This window comes from Delphinapterus leucas, chromosome 1 (genome assembly GCF_059928025.1).
Source record: "Delphinapterus leucas isolate spDelLeu-1000000601 "Yukka" chromosome 1, BTC_Dleu_Yukka2, whole genome shotgun sequence".
Taxonomy (NCBI): Eukaryota; Metazoa; Chordata; class Mammalia; order Artiodactyla; family Monodontidae; genus Delphinapterus; species Delphinapterus leucas.
In genome coordinates this window covers 57,388,389-57,409,011 of record NC_143129.1, presented here as the reverse complement: position 1 = coordinate 57,409,011, position 20,623 = coordinate 57,388,389, and the positions used below count along the sequence as shown (strand labels likewise).

The following is a 20,623-nucleotide window of genomic DNA, read 5'->3' as shown; positions in this document are numbered from 1 at the left end:
CAGCCCCAGGCCCTGACTCAAGCAGTCACCAGAGAAACAATAGGGTGCGTCATTTGGCAGCCATTAGGCAGGCAGGGCTGGGCCCAGGAGGAGGCCAGGCTGTGTCATCCATTCCCATCACTGCCCTGGGCCCTGGCATGACCCCCACTCACAGCTTCCCATCTCTCGGTCACAGGCCGCAGCCAGCCCCAAAAGGTGGGTGAGGATGGGCTCAGGTGTCCACTACCACTGACGGGAGCCCCATCTCTCTCAGATGCAACAGGTCTGAGTATATCCATTTCCATGACAATGGGTTACCCACCCATCTTCCTAAGGGGAGTTGCCCTGTCTGGCTCCAGGGACCCCTAGAGCCTCCCTGAACCCCCTTCAGTGTTTGAAAGGTCATTTACCCTCCTATACGTGTGATCAATGGGACTCTTTGGTACTTCCCTCTATATTAGATCAAAACACAACCAAACAGAAATCAAATCTCACTTCTGGGGCTTCCCTGGTGGCGCAGTGGTTGAGAGTCCGCCTGCCGATGCAGGGGACACGGGTTTGTGTCCCGGTCTGGGAAGATCCTACATGCCGCAGAGCGGCTGGGCTCGTGAGCCATGGCCGCTGAGCCTGCGCGTCCGGAGCCTGTGCTCCGCAACGGGAGAGGCCACAACAGTGAGAGGCCCGCGTACCAGAAAAAAAAAAAAACTCACTTCTGGAGAATGAACAATGAGTCTGAAAGCCCAACCCCAATTCCAACTCTAGAGAACTCAGAAGGTGAAGAATATGCCTTCAGCAGGTGATGGAGCAGAATGGTGCAAGGTTCTGCCCACCTGACACTTTTTTATCAATATCAGCTTTTAAACATGACCAAGAAGGTTTTTTTTTCTTTTTTTTATGGATGATGAGTTTGTGGGGAGATGAGCGACTCCAATATGAGTCTAATCCATACAATATTTCTGAGGGCAATTAAGTGATACATATCAGATGCTTTAAAAGATGGGAAAAACTTACAGATGGTCACTAGGATTTAGTTATAAGGATACTCATCATGGAGTCATTTATGATATATATATTTAAAAATCAGAAACAACATAAGTGGACACCAGTTGGTTAAATAAATTGTGGCACATCTATAAAATGGAATGCTCCACTGATATTAAGAATAATATGTTGTTGAAATATATTTAATGCCATCAAGAGACGTTAATGATATAATGTTAAATGAAAAAAGCAAGTTATGAAATAAAGTATAAACCCATTTTTGGTAAAAAATGTGGTGTGTGTGTGTGTGCACATAGGGAGGCCTGCATGAACTGAAAAGACTTAGAAGGATATATACAAGAATAGAAAAACAGCAGTGGTTTTCTCTAAGTAGTAGGATTATGACAGTTTATGTCATACTTTGTGCCTATCTATAATCTCTAAAGTTTCTACAAGGAACATGCATTGTTTGTATAATAAAACTAATAACATTTTTCTTTTTTTAAGGAAGAGAAACGTGGCCCAGGAAGGACCCTTACGAACAAAGTCAGGTGAGATCTCCCCAAATCCTTTCTGATGGGAAGCACCTTGGACCTTTCTCTTTCCTGGGAGTGGCCAGTGAAGTCATGCCCTGGCTATGTGTTCATCCAGAGGAAGGGGACGAATTAACACCACTAAAAGGACAATTTAAAAGGACAATAGAAAACAAAATGAAAATGGCTTTATGTTTTTACCCATGAGTGACACTTATTCGACACGTATTCTCCCACCACTGCTACCAGGGGTCTCTGCACACTCCTCTCTCCTCTGAGGGATTACAGTGGTCTGGAGTAGAGAAGGAGCCCCTGCAGTCTATCCCCAACAAGCCAAACTTGTCCTTTTAGAATGTCACTTAGATCTCGTTGCTCTTATGCTCAGAACTTCCAGTGTTCGCCCATTTCTCTCAGAGCAAAATCCAAAGTTGATGCTTGCAATGCCCTGTGGCATCAACCCTGCTACCTTCACACTCACATACTATTCTCCCCCTTACTTTCTGGGCTCTAGCCACACTGGCTTCTTTGTTCTTCTTCACACATACCGTGTACACTCTTGCCTCAGGGCCTTTGCACTCACAGACATTCCTGCCCATTTCCTCAGCTATCCGTGTGGCCGTCACCTCAAAGTTACCTTCCCTGTGGCACTTTCCCCATCTGTACAAACAACAATATCCCCACCTCCAGCGTTCCTTATCCTCTTTACTCTGCTTTATTTTCCTCTCCAACTCACTTAGCACCAACTTACATACTATCCATTTCACTTGTTGTGGTCTGTCTTCTTCTGCTCGGATGTGAGTTCCTTGAGAGCAGAGATTGTGTTTCTGTCACTGCTCTACGGCAGGGCCCAGGGCAGTGCCAAGTGCATAGCAGGGAGTTGACAGGGACTTGCTGAACGGACACATGAGTATAAAGATATTTGCCATGTACTGGGCACTGCAGGCTCTGCACTAAGATCTTCACCTGCACTGTTTCATTTTATTCTTATGATTACCCCCATGAAATCATTCTGTCTGTCTTTCTATGAAGTCATTTAAATGGTCATCCTCCCTATTTTGTATAGGATGAAACAGGCTCAGAGAGAGAAGGTAATGAAAGTAATCTGTCCGGGGTCACAGAATAAGTGGCAGAGCTGGAGTTTGAACTCGAGCACTCTGATGTCAGAATCTCCCCGTGTGTTCCTGGGCCAGCAGCATTGGCATTACCTGGGGGCCTGTTAGAAATGCAGAGTCTCAGGCTATATGCCAGACCTACTGAATCGGGACCTGCATTTTAACAAGACTTCTCAGGTGACTCCAGTGTCCATTGTACTCTGAGAAGCAGTGCTCTATGCTGGGCCAGCAGGTGTATGGAAGATAGGGGGCTTCATTGAGCAAGGGGCTGCCACAGTTTGGGTTAGTGGCCTTGGGTTCTTTACCCCTGTGGATGGTTCTCCTGCCCGCTACCCTTCGACCCAGGAGCTCTTTAGTATCTGCTGGGCTTTGGGGGGAGCCAACGTTTGTGATGAGGAGGGAAAACTCAATGCCAACCTCTGTTCAGGAGCCAGTCCTGCTGTGGGCACTGTTGCTTCTCTTTCTTAGAGACAGGTCTCTCAGCTCACTCAGGGAAAACCAGACCTGTGCCTCTTAAAAGCATGTGAGAGAACCCATTGGCATCAGAGATGCAGCACTAAGACTGGAGGAGAAGCTAGTTCCACTTGACACTTAGGCACTCGGGCCAGGGAGGTTGTTAAAACAGAAACAAAACCTACTGTCAGGGCTTCCCTGGTGCCGCAGTGGTTGAGAGTGCGCCTGCCGATGCAGGGGACACGGGTTCGTGCCCCGGTCCGGGAAGATCCCACGTGCCGCGGAGCGGCTGGGCCCGTGAGCTGTGGCCGCTGAGCCTGCACGTCCGGAGCCTGTGCTCCGCAGTGGGAGAGGCCACAGCAGTGAAAGGCCCATGTACTGCAAAAAAAAATAATAAAAAAATACCTACTGTCAATTAAATTATTAATGCCTGGGAGCCCACCCTGACATCTATTTTTATCACTGAGCGCCACCTTCAGTCTTGACATTCATGAAGAGTGGGCCTGGAATAAAACCAGAAACCCACCCTTCCAGCCTCTCCCAAGCCCATTCAAAACAAGAGTAAACATAAATGTAAACCCAAGTATGTAAAAACCGACTATGAAAACGGACCAGCAGAGGGCACTGTGACCCCATCAGTCCCTGCCCCACTGACCTCTCCAGAAGGAAAAGCTGCAAAGACACAAGGAAGGAAATCACACAAGTTTAGGGGTCTGGGTCCTGGGTCCCACCCCGGCTTCATCTTTGGAATCTTGTGGGAGCCCAGGACACCTGACACCTCTGATCTGTGCCCACCGGCAAGCCAGTGGTCACCCACATAGGGATCGGTTCCAAAAGGCCACCGCCCAGTCTGGCATTTGGGATTCACAATGAAGTGACTTTCCTTTACTCCCTTATTTACTTAACCAGCATTGGGCGAGCACCTGCTGAGCCAGGCACAGGGCTAGACCATGCAATTTTCCCAAAAAGTGGTGCCATAACAATCGTTAGATTCTAAGGCTAGCCCCCTAAAGACTTTCAAATCTTTAATATAGAGAAGAGAGAACTAGTGAGATTATTTTCTGTTCTAGGGTCAGAGGAAAGAAATAGGGGAAGGGCAGTGTGGAGGAGAGGAAAGAAAGTGTGGGAAGAGCGAGGGGACCCCGGGGAAGAGGAAGGCAGTTTGGCTTCCAACCCCTGCCTGGTGCATATAAAATATGGAACCTTAAAAAGTTCGTTTTGGCTTCCTCCCATTTCCCTTTCTAGACCCTGACTTGGGACTTAGCCTCTCCAGAGCCTCGGACTGCATGGGGCACTCCCAGAGCTCCTGCAGCACGCCCCAGACCACCCTGCCTGTCGTGGAGGCCATGCTCCAGAGTTTTCTACCCCTCCACTCCCCATCCACACCCCCAGGCCTGCAGCTGCCCTTCTCAGCTCTGTTGGCAGCTGAGTAGTCCATTAAGCTAACACACCCTGATATATGGCAGATTGATCCTCCCAGGGACATGTGTATCTTTTCAAGATTACCCAAATTCACCTCTGAGTGGTAGATTCCCAGACAGTGGGCTGGAGGGACGTGACAATTTCAGGCTGTTTGTGTCGGGGGTGGTATTTTGAGAGAAAGGCCAGAGCACCTGCCAAGGGGTGTCTCACACAGTCTCTTAGAGGAGCTGGCAGGAGTGACTTCCAGGGCGGGGGTGGGTGCTAGTATGGAAAGGTCATTGGCAATAAAAGATTTGCAGGTCAGAGATTAATCTCTCTGAGCAGTTTTGAGTGTGTGTGTGTGTGTGTGTGTGTGTGTGTGTGTGTGTGTGTGTGTGATTCCCTGTGTGTGCTGGGATAAGGCCAGAGGGAGAAGGCCAGTTTAGGGGAAAAGGATGGACTGCAGGGCTGGACGCAGGAGAACCACTGAGGTGGGAGAAAGGGCCTCCCGGGGCCGGGGCCTCACTGTGGCAGCACCAGGCCTGCCTCTGCAAGGGCGCCCTCCCGGGAGCATCGCTTGGCCGAGCACACTCTGCAGATTCTGGCCGCAGAACAGAAGGCTGCCCTGCACGGTTCCCTGATGGCCAGAGACCTGCTCAGAAAGTCCTGCCTCGGTGGCTATGGGCGGGCTGGGGTCTGAAGGGCCTGCTGGTGGGAGGTAAGGGGACACTAAAGGGGCAGGGAGGATGGTGACAGGACCATTGCAAAGGCAGACTCCTCCATCGCAGCCATGGGCCACACAGCAGGCTTAACCAGGGTGCTTCGGGCTAAAGTTGTCCTTCAGAATGAATCTTGGGCATCAGGCACATTGCTTCCTCACTTCAGCTGCTCCCGAGGCTCCCAGAGGATCCCAAACCTGCCACTTGTTATTCCTCTGAAAGGGTCCACTGGCTGTGCAGGAAGTGAGGTGAGGAGGGAGGAAACCTCTTTGCTCACCAGGCCTTGGTACAACAGGAAAAGCTGCGTACCTGTCCACATGGAAGGATTTAAAGCTGGATTTAAAGCCCTGCCTGGTTCATTGTGGAAATGTTTCCCCAGTTCTACCTCTCAAAGTCCCAGCCATCAATGGTGACAGAGGTCAAACTAGAGGTCCAGTCAAGGGAGGGTTCTAGAGTGCTGATAACATCCTATTTCTTAATCTGGGTGGTGGCGATATGGGTGTGTGCTATGTATAAAAGTGCATGCATCAAACTGCAGATGTTAGATGGTGCAGCTGCTTTGGAAGACAGTTCGGCAGTTCCTCAAAAATTTAATGGAGTTACCATTATGACCCAGCAGTTGCACTCCTAGGTATACACCCCAAAGAATCGAAAATATGTGCCACACAGAAAATGTGTGCGTGAGTGTTTATAGCAGCATTATTCATAACAGCTAAAAGGGAGAAATAACCCAAATGTCTATCAGCTGGTGATGAATGACAAACAAAATGTGACCCATCCATACCATGGTATATTACTCAACCATAAAAAGGAATGATGTACTGATACATGCTACAGCATGAATGGTCCTTGAAAACATTATGCTTAGTGAAAGAAGCCAGTCACAAAAGACTATATATATAATAGTATGATTTTATTAATACGAAAAGTCCAGAACAGGCAAATCCACCGAGATAGAAAATATTGTAGATTAGTGATTGCTGGGGTCTGGGGGAGGGGGAAGTGGAGAATGAGTGCTAATGGATATGGGATTTCTTTTGGGGTACGATGGGAATGTTCTGGAATTAGTTAGTGGCAATGGTTATACAATTCTGTGACTGTATGAAAGATGACTGAAGTGTATACTTTAAAGGGGTGAATTTTATGGTGTGTGAATTTTATCTCAAAAACTGGATCAAGCGGTACACTTATGATTTGTTCCCTTTGATCTATGAATGTTATACCTTAATAATAATTTTTTTAAATTTAAAAGTGAAGATGCCACTTCTCTGTTGCTGTGGCTCCTGATTTTTAAAAAAAGTCACAGCAAAAATGCCACCTCCTCTATGATGGCTCCCTCACCCCTGCTCTGAGCTCCTTTAGCATTTAGTGCTAATACCCCACTTACTGCTTATTGCTTGTAGAGCCTGGCCACTCAGAGTGCGGCCGTGGACAAGCATCCCTGTATCCATCGGAGGCTTTTTAGATGTGCAACATTTCATGCCCCGCGGACCTGCTAAATCAGACTCTGCCTTTCAACAAGATCGCCAGGTAATTCGCACGCGCATTAAGATTTGAGAAACAGTGCTCTAGAACAGGGGTCCCCAACACCCCGCCCCGGCCGTGGAAAAATTGTCTTCCATGAAACTGGTCCCTGGTGCCAAAAAGGTTGGGGACCGCTGGTCTAGAAGGCTTCCCCCACCTGCCTCCCCCTCTACCTGCTGCCTACACCTTACGACTGTCTTTGTCTCTCCCCACCTAGTGAGCATCAGCATTTGTGGATTCAGTGCTAGTGGCCTCAGAACTAAAGCCAATACCTACTCTAACTCTAAGACCAGCATAGAGAAACTGAAATCTGGGGACACTTTGGTCAGATAAAAGAATATGTCAACTTTGCACGTCCAAAGTGAGGTCTCCAAATACCACTTCCCACCGAAAGGCATCAGAGCTTTGGGAGAAATGGCTGATTCTAGGTCTAAGCAGAAAATGTACAAGTCTTCTCAAGTCATGTTTAAAAGATTCAGGAACCAACTGGAAGAGACTCCCGCTGATCAAAATGGGGCCACTTGAGCATCAGTGAGAGTATTAACTGCAACGAATTGAAACACATCAAATGTGTTAAAAATCCATGAATTCATAGTAATACTAAAAACTAAACTAAACTCTGATTGTTCACTGTTGGAGGATGGTAAGAAAGCAATTCATTGTTTTGAAAATGGTAAATAAAGGGAGGAAATCAAGCAATTATCCTGGGTGTCAAACAGTAGATAAACAGTAATATATGATTCTATTATTCCTCCTTTATTTATAAGTAGGAATACTTCTATGAAGGAGAAAATGATAGAATCAGATATGACTATTTTGAAAGAGTGATATTTCAAAAGATTCAGGCATTGAATCTGCAGCATCTAATATCACGGAAAGAGACAGACATCACGTGCCTCCTGTTGGAAGAATATCCCACCACTGAAACCAAACCTGAATATGATTAAGCTCTAGATCCAAGTACCAATTTACAGGAAAAACAGGGACAGAGATCCTGTAAAATTACACCATAGGAACGTTATCAGCAAAATCTAGATTGTGGACAAATCTACAGAATAAACAACCCAGTGTCTTCAACAAACAGATTGAGAGAAAAAAAAAAAAAAAGACAGGAGTAACCTATAGATTAAAACAAAAGTTATAGCAGCCAATTTCAACAGGTGAACCTTATTTAAACCCTGATTCAAACTGTTTTTCTAAAAATCCATTTATGATAATTTTGAGACAATTGGGGAATTCAAACACCAGGAATTACTGGTTATGATACAAAAAGAGTTCTTTCTGAGTGATTTACTAAGACTTTTACAGATGAAATAGTATGATATCTGGGATTTGCTTCAGAATAATAGAAGATGGGCTAAATTGTTGAGAGTGGGGGGAATGGGACCAGTTTGGACGTTGCTGGGGTTTGACGGGTGTGTGATAGCTCATCATAGCATTCTGTCTACTTTGGTGTATGTTCAAAAGTCTCGAAAATTAAAAAGCTAAGACAGACAAACAAAAGATTTATAACAAAGTGTTGATGTAAGAAAGACATATAAGCAAAACAAAACAGAGTGTAGGTAAAGGATCCATAACTGTCTAAGAATAAGATGACGTTTCTTGTTTCCTTCTCAACCTACTTTCCCATGACTAGATTTTTTTGTAACGTAATAATTTGCCTTCAGAAGTGTTCTATAGAATGAGACTCTCAACTCACAGTCCAGAGAATGAAGCAGAAACATAAACGTTTTGAAAACTGAAGGAGAAAGAATTGGATACAGAGACAATTATGGGGGACTTCCCTGACGGTCCAGTGGTTAAGACTCTGCACTTCCACTGCAGGGGGCACGGGTTCGATCCCTCGTTGGGGAACTAGCATCCCACATGCCGTGCTGTGCGGCCAAAAAAAGAATTATGGGTCAGAAATGAGCATAGCTCAGTTCACACCAGAGGCCCACCAGCCAAGGGCATGGACCAGGCTGCAGATGTGGTCACGGCTGTGTTGGGGGTGGAAATAGTATGTCAGTTTAGCATCCTTCTCCCCAACAGAATCAAATGTTAGAGTCATGGGTTTCAAACCTGGCTGCACATTCGAATCACCAGGAAAGCTCTGGAAACACACAGATGCACAGGATTTCACCCTGGCCCCATTAAATCTCTGCAGGAGGCCCGAGGCTTCAGTGATTGCCAAAGCTCCCCCAGGTGACTGATCCTGACACGCAGCCAGAGTGAGAGGATTTTAGCCAGCCTGCCCACATTTAAATAGCTGGATAAACCTGCTGGGAAATGATGGCAGTCACTGCCGGATAAATGACAAAGCGAGTTGGTAAGTGAAACACCGGGTGTCAACCTCATTCTGTTGTCTTTGAGTCACTTGAGGTCATTTGGAGCCACTGTGTCCAACCTGAGTCACTTTTCTCTGGGTCTTTGGGGTGTGGCTGAGATCCAAGGAGGCCAAAGGTTGGCTCCTGTAGGCTTGGCTGTGGGCTCCCGGGGCTCCAGGTTTTGGTGGCACGTAGCAGGTACCAAGGGTAAAGAGCTGGCCAGCAGAAGTCATGGTCTGGATCAAGTTGGGAAAGGAAAGGTTTGGGGTCCACAAGGATGTCCTCCTGCTCTGTGCTGGGCTGTGAGTCAACCCCAGGAACACCCAGCGGCCAAGCCAGCAGCGCCAAGCCCAGATTCCATCTCCACGGCAACGAAATCCCTCCCTCGGGATCTGGGTCTGGCTCTGAATGGTGACCTTCATCGGTGCCACCGTAGAAAGTTCAGCTAGCTAACTGACAGGGAACAGAGAGATTTAAAGTCATCGTGGGAGGGAGGCCCACGAGGGAGGGGATGCATGTATACATACAGCTGATTCACTTTGTTGTACAGCAGAAACTAACACAACATTGTAGAGCAATTATACGCCAATTAAAAATATATGGAACGAAAAAATGAAGTCTGTGTCAGAAGCCACTGATCCCTGACAGCTGAGGAAGGCAGTTTCTAAGCAATCGTGGCACATTATGGGAAAATGTGATTCGAGTTTCCAAACTTCCATTCCCAGGTATCCACCGTGGCACAGAGCAAGGCCCAAGCCCCACCCCCATGCAGGGGTTGAGACTCAGCTGATCACCTACCACACCTCCTTCTGCTCTGCCTCATTCCACTCTGGGTGTGACCCACCCTTTGACCTTCCGCTTGCCTCAGCCCCACCTGTGTGTACCTGCTCTGACCGATGGCCGGCTCAGCCTTGTTCACGGCTCCTAGCCCTGGAGTTCTTCCGGCTTGGCCTCTCTCAAGAGCTTCCCTTCTCAGACCAGTCCTACTCGCTATGTTCTGGCCTTCCTGGGACCTTCCCCTCTTTGGCCCTGGCCCGAGAGGTCCTGACATCACTTCCCTGCCCCCAGGTAACAATAAGACAGGAATCTATATCCCATCAACTGGGCAAGGATAAGTTTAAGACTCTCAAGGATCTTCATATGGTCCTTGGGTCCATATGAGCCTGGAGGAAGGCAGTGTGTTGTGGGTATGAGGGCAAGATCAGGACAGTTCCCTGGAGAAGGAAGGACTTGAAGCAGGTGAGGAAGACAGGCTGGCTATTAGTTTGGGGGTGAGAAGTAGTGGGACTGCGCAGTCGTGTGGGTGGTGACTGGAGACACGTCAGGAGAAAATGGGCTCTGAGAACCCCTGAGGGCAGGGGTGATACCCAAAATATTTAACCACCGGCCCGACCCTGTGTCTGTGCCAGCTGTGACCCTCCAGTTGCTGGGTTATGGGGAGGTCTTCGGGGTCTTGGGGGAGGACCAGGGTAATGATGGGCAGGTCACAGTTGGGTTGGGGGGTGGGCTCAGAGGAGCAGCTGTTTACCTCCCAGGATGGAAGTGTTTTGGGGTTTCAACAATCCTCGGGGCCGTGAGTAGCATGTACCAGGGAAGCTCTGCCCAGCCCGTGGGTGGGGCAGTGGCCACGAGATGTGAGCCCAGCAAACAGACACTACGACTGGACACCTCAGCTGCATACTGTCTGCAGGAGGACACAGTCGTGAGTCGGGAGCTGCTGGGTTTCCTTCCTTCTCAAAAAGGATGGTATGTTCCAGCATAGTGCCGAGGACCCTGCAGTCATCTGCTGCCTTTGGAAAAGCTGTGACATCTCTATCCTGACCCAGCCATCACCAGCCATAGCCCAGGCCCCACTCAGGAGAAGCTGGGGGCCTCCCAGCGTAGTCTCCGACTTGGAGGCTTGCAGCCTTCCTTGGGAGGAGGACTCCAGCCTCAGTTGGTCTTGTGAAGTCAGAAAAAAATATCAGGGACGTGAGACTGGGAGGTTTGATGACTCATTTAGAGCCAGGAATGTCAAAGGATTGTCCCTGGGACATGACAGCGGTAGTTATAACCTTTATGATGGGGGCTGGCTGCTACCTACATAGGGGCTCTCGCCCGCAGAGGCTTCGCTGGGAGAGAAGCCCTCCTCCTGTAAGGCACGGGCATTCAGGGACACAGGCGGGGATCTGGCAGGAGTCGCATAGCAAGGCTTTGACAGGCCAGGAATCGTAACTTCAGGGACCGGGAGAAGAACCCCAAACACTGTTACTGTAGGCAGAGCGAGACGGCAGCTGAAAGCTCAGCACAGCCACTCCAGCAGAGCCCGGGTGGCGGGGGGCACGGAACTGGCTGACTGGCTTAAGCACGGAAGGAGCTTCCTCAGTGGATGTGGGGATGCACACAGATGTCATCAGCGGGGAGGCTGGAGACCCACACTGGGGAAACGTCCCAAGGCAGGAGACCCAGCTGAGGCCACGCTACGGTTAGGATGCCACTGCCGGGACTGCTGCCACTGGGCACGGAACGCTGCCTTCACCGATGGTCTTCTGGTCGAGCTGCCACGGCCCCAGATGAGTTCTCTTCTGTCCCTGCGCTTTTCCCATCCCAGGTCAGAGCCCCCAGTTGCCTGGGCCAGGACGGGGAGCCCATAAGCTCCGTGGGGGTGGGGAGATGGGGGAACACCTGGGCCTTCAACTCCCAGAGGGCCTGATGGATCCTGCCTCCTGCCAAGACTCACACAAGGGGGTTCCCTCCAAAGAGGAGGCGTGCTGGAAGCTGGGGCAGCCTAAACAAACAGAGCAACAGCCGCCAGTGCCCACGATGAGCTACTCTTGTCTTTAAACTTAGAGAATAGCCAGGTTAATAACATCACCTAGAGATGAATGAAAGAGCAAAAGACTTCGTGTGGGCACATCCTTCTATTCCACATGGGGTCGTACCCAAAGCAAACATTTATAGGTGCAACACCTGCGGGGGTGGAGGGGTGGGTGAGGAGCTCTGCCCTACGTAGCCATTCCAAAATGACTCCATTCTTACCCTCCAGCGAGTCTGCTTTTCCAGTGGTGCAGCTGCCACCTCACGCAGCCAGAGAGGATGCTGGGACCTGTGGAGACTTGGTCAGAGGTCCTGTCAGACCCTATGGGATGTGGTAACATCTGCTGTTGCTGATGGGTGAGGGGAGGTTTGACAGTAACACCAGAATGGCCCATGGATGGCTCCTGAGGGCCCATGGACACCCTGAAATTGTGTGGAAGATGTTGCATGTGTGCACATGCAGTTTTTCTGGAGCAAGGTCAGAACTTTTCATGACATCTTCAGATGAAAACAAGCACTGCTAGAACAAAATTTCCTCAACACCTTCCTGATGCCCCAAAGGCTTGATGGACTGCACTGAGAGATCAGTTTCCATCACCATCCTTTCAAGACCTCTCTTCTCTCCTTGCCATGGTTAATACTCCAGCCCCAAATGCTCCCTCCCTGCCTCCAGGACCAGAGTCATACACCTAACTTGGACGTTTGAAAGGCATCTCCTCTGAACACATGCAAGTCAGAACTCTGGATTCACACTCCCCCAACACCCCATTCCTCCCCAAGCCTTCCCTATCACAGTTAATGGCATACTTCTTTTTTTATAAAGAGGAAGAGCTGTGCAGTAGTTAAACACTGAGTTCGTTCAAATCCGAGCTTTTCCACTTGCTAGCCATGTGAAACTATGCAAATGGATTAAACTCTCTGTGCCTCAATTTCTTCTGTAAAATGGGGACAATAAAGCACCTAGTTCATAGGAGTGTTGTCAAGTTTTTTAAAATTTATTTTCATTTGGTTGTGCTGAGTCTTAGTTGCAGCAGGTGGGCTCCTTAGTTGCGGCATGTGGGCTCCTTAGTTACGGCATGTATGTGGGATCTAGTTCCCTGACCAAGGATCAAACCCGGGCCCCCTGCATTGGAAGCACGGAGTCTTATTGGCTGCACCACCAGGGAAGTCCCCTGTTGTCAAGTTGTAATGACTTTAAAATATGCCAAGGGTTCAGAAGACTTAGCCTGGCTAACAGTACATGTTAGAGTTGTCATCCTTCCAGTTGCTCAGGACAAAACCCTGAAAAGGATCCTTTATCTCTCTCTTTCCCTCACACATCAGATCCAAATCCATCAGCGATTCCTGTGCATTCCACCCTCAGATACATATCCCAAATCTGACTTCCTCCCACCATCTCTATTGCTACTGGCCTAGGCCAAGCTACATCGTCACTTCCGATGGCCTCCTAACCAGTCTCCCTGCTCATGTTATTGCCATACTCCCCTCATCAGTCCTCCAAATGGCAGCCGGAGTGATCTTTAAAAAATGTAAATCAGAAAAAAAAAACGTAATTCCCTGGTGGTGCAGGGGTTAGGACTTGGTGCTTTCTTAGTTCCTGGTCAGGGAACTAAGATCCTGCAAGCCATGCAGAGCAGCCAAAAAAAAAAAAAATGTAAAATCAGATCACATCCCTCCTTTTCAGACTCAGAACATAAGTCACACCCCTTACTATGGCTGTCAGGACCCCACCTGTTTTGGCCCTTGGCCACCTCTCACACCTCATCTTCTACAACTTCCTCTCCCTTCCTTGGCTCTGAGTGTCAGTTGTTCCCTCCGTTACCCTGTTCTGCCTAGAATAATGCCAGAGTAGAGGAGGTGGATCAGGGGCTGTGGTCCTAGGGTGGTGAGGGGAAATTTCTCTGAGGAGACATGTGGGCACACTTGAACAAGTATTGGGGAAAGTCATGCAAGTACCTGGTGTGAGGAAGCATACATACATACATATATACACACGTCTTCACAATGACTTGATTTTCTACAAATGGTGTTCAGTGAGGCTCCCAAACCCCACTGGGGAGGTATCCAGAGTTTCAAGGCAGCCTCAGGTGTGGGAATGCAGACCTGGTCGGCTGGAGGAGTCCTGCTCTGGCCGCCAGGTACCACTTTTCTATTCCCACATCAGCCAGGGGGCCATGTCAAGGGGTGTGGTGGGCGGAGGACAAGCCCGATGGATTCAGGTGTTCTATCACCTCCCGGCTGGAAGCAGCATCCTCAGGGCAAGGAGGTGAAATCCACAACACCCTCCCCTTCTCCGAAGCCTCCCTTCCCCTCTCTGAGCCTTTCTCTGTCCCCACAGGTAGGGGAAGTTGCCAGCGGAAAATATCCCTTTGCTTTTCCGAGGCGAAAAGATAAAAAGCACCGAGACCCATAGGAGAGCTACCGGAGCCGCAGAAGGGGGTGCAGTTTCCTGGGCAGCTTCCTTCGGATTTCAGGGACTGAAGTTTAAAGGACAAGGGCAGCTCAGTGAATAAATGAATGCTTCTAAGGCATGGACCTCAAGGTCCCCAAGACATAGACTGGTAATAGTCCTGCAGACCTCTCACTTCTGCCACGCGCTGTGATAGAGTCCGCTGGCCCAGAACGTGACCCTGGGGAAAATTTCAAGCGCCGCCGAAATAGTAATGTTACTGTCTTCGTCCACGCTGCTGATATTACTGCCATTCCGGTCTCTTCTTTCGCTAAAAGTGGATTCGTTCCTGGCACAGGAATGACAGCAACCTAACACCGCGCACTACTCGGCGCCAGGCATTGTTCTTAACTGTCTCGGTGTCCAGCGTGAGCGGCGGGAGGGAGCCGGGCTCGCGGGGTGCAGTTCCCGTGGCGCCCACTGGGTGGCGCGGGCATCGCACTCTGTCTGGAGCCAGGAGCCAGCGGCGGGCTGACCTCTCTAGGAAGGGCGTCCCGGGAGGAGGAGGGCCCCTCATCTGTGACAGAGGACCCCGGCGTCGCAGCCCCGAGCTGGGAGGTCCGCTGCGGCCTCACCCCGGCTCGGGTTCCGACAAAAGCCTTCTGTTTGCTTTCCAGAAACTTTTCTCCTCAGGGATTCGCATCCCGCAGAGCAGGCTCCAAGGCCACGCACGGGCTTGGCCACAGATGTACTGGAACGGGGGTAAAAGGAGGGGGTGGGGCGGAGCGGGGAGAGGGAGGAGGGGGCGCTTGCAGAGAGAACTGAGGAGGCACAAGGTGGTTAGTGGTCAAGGCCAGACCTGCGGTCAGCCTTCTTGGTTTGCTAGTTAGCCAGCCTGCTGCGTCCTGGTCTTGGGGTTCTCCTGCAGGTGCTGGGGCGGAACTGGGAGGTTCTGCCGGGAGAGGGGAGCCAAGAGGGGGAGAAGGGGGCAGAGTAGCGGAGAGGAGCAGGCAGGGCCCAGGCCCGCTGGCATGAAGTGGGGCCCTCCCCTGCCCCACCACTTCCTCTCCCTCCTGGGTACAGCTGTTTAGCATTTTCTCCCGAGGTTCTCTGATACTTGTGAGAACCTGCCCTCTCGCCCTGCTTCTGACTTGACGCTTCTTCCGCGTCTGGGCAACGCACCATCTGCCCAATTTGAATCTGCTTTTTGCTTGTGAGAAGAGAAACAGGTGAGGTGTGAGGCTCTGGAGCAGCACATCCACACCACTCCTGGGATGTTTCTCCACACACAGCGGGGACCTGGTGTTTATTGTCCGACTGTGTAAGAGGGCACTGGAGAGGGACGTGAGAATAACGCGCCCCTGGGCTATGTTATAAAATGCACATTCCGCCTTCTCATTTCGAAAGGTTCTAATTCGGGAAGACAAGGACGGGGCCCAGGAATCTGCATTTTAACGAACACCATCCCAAGGCATGGTGGGTAGGCCACACTTGGAGAGATACCAGCCAAAGCTTTTGGGCACTACTGTTCCACGAGGAGACACGGAGTCAGCAGTTCCTCCTTCCTTTCTGAGCATCGCCTCTGGCTTGGTGTGGCTTCAGGCTCAGCAACTCCTTGAGCATTTTGTCCCCTGCCCTCAGCCTCGTCAGCTTTCCCAGGCCTGGTTTTTCTTATTTTTCTTTTTCCTGACCTCACTGGAACATTGAACCCCATTCTTTCAGAAGGTAAGCTCTTTATTAGCATCAACCTGGACTTTTAGGAATCCTCAAACAGTTGTGCAGCATTGGATTAATTCTGTAAGAAATGACATTTTCATTCTCCAGCTGTTCTTATAGAACCTGCATTCTGCAACCACATCATTTTCTTTTCTTAAATGGTTCTGATTTGAGCCTAAAACACACCCCCTCCACTCCCACCCCCATTCCTCTGAGCCTCCTGAACTCCAGATCTTTGTGCTGTCAATCACAATTTCTTTCATTCTTTTTATTTTTCATGGAATTAGGGAGGCAAAAAAATGTTCTTTTTAAACAAAAGATAGAAAATGTCTAAATTTCTTGATCTCCTGGAAGAACTTAAGGTAACTAAACTTCTCTGGGGTTTATTTTCCCTCAGGGTTCAACCTTCTATCGTAAAAATAGAAAGTTGGCAGACAAATAAATTATACAGAGAGTCCTCAATTTGGGTATTTTCTTATTGCATTTTTAAGAGCAGTATTTTGTAATTGCTCTGATAATACAAGTGATGATATTTGTGAGAGTGAGCCCACAACACCTTCCCTGCTGGTGTCTGCCCTCTAAGAACCCTGTGTGATGGATACCCAGCACCAGGAGCGGACCATCACAGAACATTAATAAGGAGGAAGCTGAGCGCTGGCGCCTGGAGAGACAGAAAGCAGTAACTAGGCCACACAGACCTGTCATTTTTGCCCTTTGAGCAAGAAGTGAAAAATTGGAAATGGTCCCTCTACCTTCCCAGCAAATACAGGGCCTGGCTCAGAATTTCCTCTGACTTTGTGTCCCCAAGACACTGGCTGCCCAGTTACATGGAGCTGGATCCAGAGGGAAACTGTTCGTGAGAGTTCAGGAAAATGAATGTTCCCTCAGCTCCGTGAGGGCAGATGGGTTCTGGGTGAGATGAGAGATCTTGGGGAAGGTCATAACTGAGCTCCCGATGCATCTAGAACCCTTTAAATTTTCATTTTTCTAAAATGTTTGTCACTTTCTAAAAATTATATTTTCAAGTTAGATTCGAAAATGTGTTTTCCAATATTTAACAGGGCCTCAAGGAAGAGATAATGCAGGACTTCCCTGGTGGTCCAGTGATTAAGACTCCGCGCTCCCAATGCAGGGGGCCCAGGTTCAATCCCTGGTCAGGGAACTAGATCCCGCATGCTTGCCACAACTAAGATCCCACATGCCACACCTAAGGCCTGGTGCAGCAAAATAAGTAAGTAAATATTAAAAAAGGAAAAAAAGAGATAATGCATTTCTTTGTTGGGTAGAAGGGTGCTAAACTTGCAAGAATCTCCTTGTACTACAGAAATGGCAGTTCCGCTTCTTTGCTAGCCACGGAGAACTTGCTCTGCAGCAGCTACAGCCAGTGCAGGGCTCCCAGCCCAGGATGAGAACAGGACCACACCTGGCTCCTCCAGGCAGCCGCTGGACTCCAGGACACCTACTCTGCAAGATTTATTTTGACCACGTAAGTGCCACATGTGCTGTTTCCACTTCTTACATTTCCCCATTCTCCCTGAGAGGGGTCTGTGTCATTGCCTATTTACAGAAGGGGAAAGGGAGGCTGAGGGAGGCTAAAAACCTGGACCCAAGTCACAATCCCCCACTGAATGTGGTGCCGCCCACCTGGGCATCCCGGATGCCTCGACCACCAAGGGCTTCAGCAAGTGCATGTGCAACAAAGGACAGAACAAGGGCTCTGGGATCAAGCACAGTTGCTCTGATTCACATTCCAAATTCTTTCCACTTCATCAAAAAGCTAGGACAATGATCTTCAGCTGTTTCATTGAAGACCTGAGAAATCTGTGTCCCCACCTTCTCTGCTTTAACTCTGGAGCTGCGTAAGCCGATCATCATTTCGTGCCCTAAACCAAAGAATAAACTCTACAGTTATAAACATGAACATCACATGAACATCACAAAGGATGCTCTCTGGCCCATGGGGAAGACAAGTACCTACAGGACAGCTACACGGAGCCTTGAGATTTATTTCCTAAGTCACCACCAGGCCATCCCAGAATGGCATTTTGGAGATAGACAGAGAAAATGAGAATGTTCACACTCTGATTTGTTACTTGTAATGACACCAAGCAAAGGACTGAGGGGACGATTCTGGGCCAAACTTGGAAGGCCAGGAGGAACGCGCCTGTGTCATGTAAACATAATCCAAAGCAGCTTGTTTCAGACAAACATTTCGCTTCTGAAACTCCTGAAACCTTCTTGGCCCTTGAATGTGGTAATTCATCTGAACATTTTATTTTATTTTATTTTTGCACTCCGTGCTTTTTTAAAAAAATACATTTATTTATTTTTGGCTGCGTTGGGTCTTCGTTGCTGCACACGGGCTTTCTCTAGTTGCAGTGAGCAGGGACTACTCTTTGTTGCAGTGTGCGTGCTTCTCATCGCGGTGGCTCCTCTTGTTGAGGAGTGTGGGCTCTAGGCACGCAGGCTTCAGTAGTTGTGGCACGTGGGCTCAGTAGTTGTGGCTCACGGGCTCTAGACTGCAGGCTCAGTAGTTGTGGTGCATGGGCTTAGTTGCTCCACGGCATGTGGGATCTTCCTGGACCAGGGCTCGAACCCGTGTACCCTGCATTGGCAGGCGGGTTCTTAACCACTGCGCCACCAGGGAGGTCCAATCTAAACATTTTAGAAACTATTTAACCACATGCCATGAAGGCAAGGAGTGGGAGTGGTGATATTTAAGGAGTTGTCTCCATTTTGAGGGACACACAAAAATGAGATGGGCAGAAAACTGAGGTCTTGCTAGGGTGGTTTTCCAGACAAAAACTTAAAGAGGAAAAATGTCTAAGAAAATACATGATATGACTGATGATGTCATGAAGTGAAAAGGCCATCATAAATGCTAATAAAAAATATAGTGGACAGATGTTCCCCAGATGTTCATTTGAGACCTGGTTCAGGTCTCCTCCAGGGAGGCATTTGTAGCAACACTAGCATCTACAGTCATTCCCTTCTTTTTTTAAAAAAAAAAAATTATTTATTTATTTATTTTTGGCTGCATTGGGTCTTCCTTGTTGCCCATGGGCTTTCTCTAGTTGCAGCGAGCAGGGGCTACTCTTCGTTGCAGTGCTCAGGCTTCTCATTGCGGTGGCTTCTCTTGTTGTGGAGCACGGGCTCTAGGTGCACAGGCTTTGGTAGTTGTGGCAGGCTTCAGTAGTTGTGGCTCGAGGGCTCTAGAATGCAGGCTCAGTAGTTGTGGCGCACGGACTTAGTTTCTCCACGGCATGTGGGATCTTCCTGGACCAGGGCTCGAACCCATATCCCCTGCATTTGCAGGCAGATTCTTAACCACTGCGCCACCCAGGAAGTCCCCAAACTCATTCCCTTCTTTAACCTCATCTAAAGTTTTATAATGAGCAGAATACACCACAGTATTCAAAAAAAAAATCCACTTATATTTGACTGGACTCCTTTCTCCAATACCCACTTTGGGGTCAGGAACTACCTCCTCAATAAGAAGAATGATAATGCCTAGTAAGCACTGCCTTTAGATCCAGGCAAGAGGAATCCTGGTCCTGATGCAGCACTTTCATGGGATAAGCCCACATCCCCGCTTCTGGAATATTTCCCAAGTACTTGGGGCCACATAAGCCCCTTTTCAGGTCTGTCTTTCCTGGATAGACCATGTTGCCAGTTCCTGGAATGGCCAAGGGGGAGCTGTTTGCAGGGGGTCTGCTTGGACACAGAGCTGGGTACCCACCTGCCTCATGTGAGAGCTTTCATGCCACCAGAGCCTGCTGGGGATAAAAGGGGGTTGGACGGCAGGCCGGGCAGCAAGACTCTCTCCCTGTGCCACTGCATTCTAGTACCGAATTCCAAGGAGGCCAAAAATTCTATGTCTGAACTGGACTTTCAAGCCTTGTGTTGCTCTGAGGAACTTAGCAATCAGAGAAGAAAAGGAAATAAAAGGAATCCAAATCGGAAAAGAAGAAGTAAAGCTGTCACCGTTTGCAGATGACATGATACTATACATAGAGAATCCTAAAGATGCTACCAGAAAACTGCTAGAGCTAATCAATGAATTTGGCAAAGTAGCAGGATACAAAATTAATGCACAGAAATCTCTGGCATTCCTATACACTAATGATGAAAAATCTGAAAGTGAAATCAAGAAAACACTCCCATTTACCACTGCAACAAAAAGAATAAAATATCTAGAAATAAACCTACCTAAGGAGACAAAAGACCTATATACAGAAAATTATAAGACACTGATGAAAGAAATTAGAGATGATACAAATAGATGGAGAGATATGCCATGTTCTTGGATTGAAAGAATCAACATTGTGAAAATGACTCTACTACCCAAAGCAATCTACAGATTCAATGCAATCCCTATCAAACTACCACTGGCATTTTTCACAGAACTGGAACAAAAAATTTCACAATATGTATGGAAACACAAAAGACCCCGAATAGCCAAAGCAATCTTGAGAACGAAAAACGGAGCTGGAGGAATCAGGCTCCCTGACTTCAGACTATACTACGAAGTTACAGTAATCAAGACAGTATGGTACTGGCACAAAAACAGAAAGATAGATCAATGGAGCAGGATAGAAAGCCCAGAGATAAACCCACACACATATGGTCACCTTATCTTTGATAAAGGAGGCAGGAATGTACAGTGGAGAAAGGACAGCCTCTTCAATAAGTGGTGCTGGGAAAACTGGACAGG

The 20,623-nt window shown here is 48.6% G+C and overlaps 1 protein-coding gene and 1 long non-coding RNA gene across 3 annotated transcripts in view; one reads left to right on the top strand and one right to left on the bottom strand.

Moving 5' to 3' along the window:
- The window catches only part of CLEC20A (C-type lectin domain containing 20A), a 65,633-nt gene that overhangs the window by 39,538 nt on the left and 5,472 nt on the right, over nucleotides 1–20,623 (bottom strand).
- LOC111165682 (uncharacterized) overlaps nucleotides 4,861–20,623 on the top strand; it is a 144,552-nt gene continuing 128,789 nt past the window's right edge. For both annotated transcript variants that reach the window (XR_016395100.1, XR_016395099.1), the window contains exons 1-6: nucleotides 4,861–5,809; nucleotides 6,582–6,708; nucleotides 6,920–14,955; nucleotides 15,601–15,918; nucleotides 16,971–17,140; nucleotides 17,234–17,395. This is a non-coding gene — a long non-coding RNA (uncharacterized LOC111165682). The remainder of the gene's footprint in view (nucleotides 5,810–6,581; nucleotides 6,709–6,919; nucleotides 14,956–15,600; nucleotides 15,919–16,970; nucleotides 17,141–17,233; nucleotides 17,396–20,623) is intronic.